Consider the following 5,863-nt stretch of genomic DNA (forward strand, 5'->3'; position numbering starts at 1 on the left):
ACTGCCTTCTCTTTGGTTTTTCTTTTAAAAACAAATAACAAAAGACAGCTAGAAAAAAGAACTTTACCAGTTGGTAGGTTTGACTGTGTCCCCACCCAAATCTCATCTCAAATTGTAATTCCCATAATGCCCACATGTCAGGGGTGGGACCCAGTGGAGGTGATTGGATCATGGGGGCAGTTTTCCCCATGGTGTTCTCATGATAGTGAGTGCTCACAAGATCTTATGGTTTTATAAGTGTTTGACAGTTCCTCCTACATACACACGCACACACACACACACACATGCTTTTTCACCTGCCACCATGTAAGACATACCTGCTTCCCCTTCAACCATGATTGTAAGTTTCCTGAGGGCTCCCACCACAGCCATGTGAGTCATTTAAACCTATTTCCTTTGTAAATTACCCAGTCTCAGGCAGCAGTATCCTTACAGCAATGTGAGAATGGACTAATACAGTAAATGGGTGCCACAAAGAGCAGGGTACTGCTATAAAGATACTTGAAAATGTGGAAGCGACTTTGGAACTGGGTAACAGGCAGAGGTTGGAACAGTTTGGGGGGCTCAAAAGAAGACAGGAATATGTGGGAAAGTTTGGAACTTCCTAACGACTTGTTGAATGCTTTTGACCAAAATGATGTGGACAATGAAGTCCAGGTTAAGTTGGTCCCAGTTGGAGATGAGGAACTTCTTGGGAACTGGAGCAAAGGCCACTGTAGCTATGCTTTAGCAAAGAGACTGGCAGTACTTTTCTGCCACCCTAGAGATCTGTGGAACTTTGACCTTGAAAGAGATTATCTGAAATTGGAACTTACGTGTGAAAGGAAAGCAGAGCATAAGTTTGGAAAATTTGCAGCCTGACAATGCAATAGAAAATAAAAATCCATTTTCTGGGGAGAAATTCAAGCAGCTGCAGGAATTTACATAAGCAACAAGGATCCAATATAAATAGCCAAGACAATGGGGAAAATGTCTCTAGGACATGTCAGAGATCTTGACAGCAATCCCTCTCATCATAGACCCTGAGACATAGGAGAAATGGTTTCATGGGCTGGGCCCAGGGCCCCCCTGCTCTGTGCAGCCTCCTTGGGACTTGATCCCAATTACTCCAACCCCAGTAGTGTCTAAAAGCGGTCAAGGTACAGCTTGGGCCATTGCTTCAGAGGGTGCAAGCCCAAAGCCTTAGAGGTTTCCACATGGCGTTGGGCCTGCAGGTACACAGAATTCAAGAATTGAGGTTTGGAAACCTCCACCTAGATTTCGGCGGATGTATAAAAATGCCTGGATGTTTAGGCAGAAGTCTACTGCAGGTGTGAAGCCCTCATGGAGAACCTCTGCTAGGGCAGTGCAAAGGGGAAATGTGGGGTTGGAGCCACCATAGAGAGTCGCCACTGGGGCACTCCCTAGTGGAGCTGTGGGAAGTGGCCCACCATCCTCCAGACCCCAGAAAGGTAGATCCACTGAAAGCCTGCACTGTGTGCCTGGGAAAGCTGCAGATACTCAATGCCAGCTGTGAAAGCAGCTGGGGTGGCAGGCTGTACCCTGCAAAGCCAATGAAGTAAGGCTTCCCAAGGACATGGGAGCCCACCCTTTGCATTAGTGTTCCCTGGATGTGAGACCTGGAGTCAAAGAAGTTTTATTTTGGAGCTTTAATATTTAATGGCTGTACTGCTGGATTTCAGACTTGCATGGGGCCTATACCCTCTTTATTTTGGTCAATTTCTCCCATTTGGAATGGGAGCGTCTATCCAATGCTGTACCCCAATTATATCTTGGAAGGAAATAATTTGCTTTTGATTTTACAGGCTCCTAGGCAGAAGGGACTTGCCTTGTCTCCCATGAGACTTTGGACTTGGACTCTTGGGTTAATGCTGGAATTAGTTCAGACTTTGGGGGACTGTTGGGAAGGTATGAGTGGTTTTGAAATGTGAGGACATGAGATTTGAAAGGGGCTAAGTGCTGAATGATATGGTTTGACTGTGTCCGCACCCAAATCTCATCTCGAATTGTAATCCCTGTAATCCCCATGTATCTAAGGCAGGACCTGGTGGGAGGTGATTGGATCATGGGGGCGATGTTCCCCATACTGTTCTCATAATAGTGAGTTCTCATGAGATCTGATGGTTTTATAAGTGTGTGACAGTTCCTGCTACGCAGAAACACAAAGAGAGAGTTACAATACACACATGCTCTCTCGCCTGCCACCATGTAAGGCATGCCTGCTTCCCCTTCCGTCATGATTTTAAGTTTCCTGAGGCCTTCCCAGACATGTAGAACTGTGAGTCACTTAAACCTGTTTCCTTCATAAGTTACCCAGTCTCGGGTACCATCTTTATAGCAGTGTGAGAATGAATTACTACAGCAGGCAAGAATTCTCTTCTTGAAAAGGGATGTTTGTGGCTCTTTCCCAAGTTGGGCTTTAAAGAGCCTGGCTGCAGTTGAGCCAGAAGGAGATGTTTTGTGTGAAGGCTGGTGTGGGGGCTATCTTTGGAACCTCTGAGCAGGAGGCACTAGGTCATACAATAGATACAGGTGCAGCTTTGTGCATCTCTGCTATTTGGTCTGTGCCCACAGGAGACCAGTGTCAGCCTCCACGCCAAGTACAATCTCTGTAGGCCTTTATGTCTTATTGTTCCATATGAGGAAATGGACTGAGGAAGCCCTGGGTCCTGAAAAGGGGCAACCCCATAGCCTCGTGCTCACACAGTATTTTGTCTTTGATTCTGAATGAGTATTGTGTGTGTGTGTGTGTGTGTGTGTGTGTGTGTGTGTGTGTGCGTGTGTAGATGGGGGTGGGATCTTTGGTTGTTTAACAGTGACACCTTGGAAGAAATACCTTCATTGTCTATGGTTTTCATGCAGATATGCTCACAGAGGTAGATATCTCACCAAAACCAAACAAATCCAAGGTTGTGAAGTGAATGAATGTCTTCATTTGGATTCCACAAAACTAAATCCATGTTGAATAAAGTGAAGCCTATACACAATGACTGTTTGGGTGACCTTTGTCTGTCTGTTCATTGTGGGTGAGCTCTGGGCCCTATTTTCCTGTGAAGATTCTTTGAATTGTGGCCATTCTATTCACATGAACTCACACATCTGGAGCACAGAGGTTCCTCTCAAGGTAACTTATTGTATGCATTTACTGTTTACCAAACAGATGTCTTACTATGTACTCAGGTATATTCAGCAGCATTGTTGACTGCGGTCCCCTGTGCTTGCCAGAGATACTGTGCTCAAAGTCGAGGTTTCACAGTGATGAGTAATCACCGCAATTTGAACATTGCTCCATGGACACTTGGAGGCCTGTGTTCTGTTCCCTGTAAATAGAGACGTACTCTGAACCTTTCTGCCTCCCTCAGCTGTTCCTGGTCCTTGGTATCAGCCCCTGGGGATATCCACAACCCCCCTTAGGACAAAAGGCAAAAGTGGAATTTCAGACAAAAGTTTAATTGGATCTTCAGTGATAAACTTGGACTAACTGTGGCCCAGATATCAACACTGCCAAGAATTGCCAGGAGAAAGCTTTGGCAGACACCAAAGGTATGGCAAGGCCTATCTCCCTCTGCTGAATCCAACAGGGGCAAGCAAGCTGGCGTGTGGCTAGAGAATATGTCAGCAGCCCTCATACGTCTCTCCTTACACTTTTTTAAAAAATCTCAGAATTTGCTGGCAAGATGGCCACATAGGAACAGCTCCAGTCTGCAGCTCCCAGTGAGATCAATGCAGAATGCAGGTGATTTCTGCATTTCCAACTGAGGTACCTGGTTCATCTCATTGGGACTGGTTGGACAGTGGGTGCAACCCATGGAGGGTGAACCAAAGCAGAATGGGGCGTCGCCTCACCCGGGAAGTGCAAGGGGTCGAGAGAATTACCTTCCCTAGCCAAGGGAAGCCCTGAGGGACTGTACCATGAGGAATAGTGCACTCCACCCAGAAACTGTGCTTTTCTCATGGTCTTCACAATCTACAGACCAGGAGATTCCTTCCAATGCCTATGCCACAAGGGCCCTAGGTTTTAAGCACAAAACTAGGCAGTTGTTTGGGCAGACACCAAGCTAGCTGCAGGAGATTTTTTTTTTTTTTCCATGCCACAGTGGCAACTGGCAGTGATTGGATCATGGGGGCAATGGGGTCAGCAAGACAGAACTGTTCACTCTCCTGGAAACGGGGCTGAAGCCAGGGAGCCAAGTGGTCTGGCTCCCACCCCTATAGAGCCCAGCAAGCTAAGATCCACTGGGCTTGAAATTCTAGCACAGCAGTCTGAGATTGACCTGGGACACTCGAGCTTGGTGGGGGCAGGGGCATCCACCTTTGCTGAGGCTTGAGTAGGCAATTTTACCCTCACAGTGTAAACAAAGCCACCAAAAAGTTTGAACTGGATGGAGCCCACCGCAACTCAGCAAGGCCACAGCAGCCAGACTGCCTCTCTAGATTCCTACTCTCTGGACAGGGCATCTCTGAAAAAAGGGCAGCAGCCCCAGTCAGGGACTTATAGATAAAACCCCCAACTCCCTGAGACAAAGCACCCGCAGTAATGGGCAGCTGTGGGCACAACTTCAGCAGACTTAAAGCATCCTTGAAAGGACTGATGGCTCTGAAGAGAGCAGCAGATCTCCCAGCACAGTATTCAAGCTCTGATAATGGTCAGACTGCCTCCTCAAGTGGGTCCCTGACCCCCGTGTATCCTGACTGGGAGACAACTCCCAGTAGGTGCCACCTGCACCTCATACAGGAGAGCTGTCTGGCATCTGATGGGTGCCCCTCTGGGACAAAGCTTCCAGTGGAAGGAACAGGGAGCAATCTTTGCTGTTCTCCAGCCTCTGCTGGCGAAACCCAGGCAAACAGGGTATGGAGTATAGCAAGGGCAAACACCAACAGACCTGCAGCAGACGGGCCTGACTGTTAGAAGGAAAACTAACAAACAGAAAGGAATAGCATCAACATCAACAAAAAGGACACCCACTCAGAGACCCCATCGGAAGGTCTCCAACATCAGAAACCAAAGGTAGATAAATCCATCCAGACGGAGAGAAACCAGAGCAAAAAGGTTGAAAATTCCAAAAACCAGAATGCCTCTTCTCCTTCAAAGGATCACAACTCCTCGCCAGCAAGGGAACAAAACAAAACTGGATGGAGAATGAGTTTGACGAATCGACAGAAGTAGGCTTCAGAAGGTAGGTAATGACAAACTCCTCCAATCTAAAGGAGCATATTCTAACCCAATGTAAGGAAGCTGAGAACCTTGAAAAAAGGTTAGAGGAATTGCTAACTGGAATAACCAGTTTAGAGAAGAACGTAAATGACCTGATGGAGATGAAAAACACACCACGAGAACTTCATGCAGCATACACAAGTATCAAGCGCTGAATCGATCAAGTGGAAGAAAAGATATCAGAGATTGAAGATCAACTTAATGAAATAAATCCAAAAGACACGATTAGAGAAAAAAGAATGAAAAGAAATGAACAAAGCCTCCAAGAAATATGGGACTATGTGAAAAGACCAAATCTACGTTTGATTGCTGTACCTGAAAGTGACAGGGAGAATGGAACCAAGTTAGAAAACATTCTTCAGGACATTATCCAGGAGAACTTCCCCAACCTAGCAAAGCAGGCCAACATTCAAATTCAGGAAATACAGAGAACACTACAAAGATACTCCTCAAGAAAAGCAATCCCAAGACACAGACTCATCAGATTGAGCAAGGTTAAAATGAAGGAAAAAATGTTAAGGGCAGTCAGAGAGAAAGGTTGGGTAACACACAAAGGGAAGCCCATCAGACTAATGGCAGATTTCTCGGCAGAAACTCTACAGGCCAGAAGAGAGTGGGGGCCAATATTACAAAAAAAAAAAAAAAAAA

Source organism: Rhinopithecus bieti, unplaced genomic scaffold (genome assembly GCF_001698545.2).
Source record: "Rhinopithecus bieti isolate Rb0 unplaced genomic scaffold, ASM169854v2 scaffold_38779, whole genome shotgun sequence".
In the NCBI taxonomy this organism is placed as follows: Eukaryota; Metazoa; Chordata; class Mammalia; order Primates; family Cercopithecidae; genus Rhinopithecus; species Rhinopithecus bieti.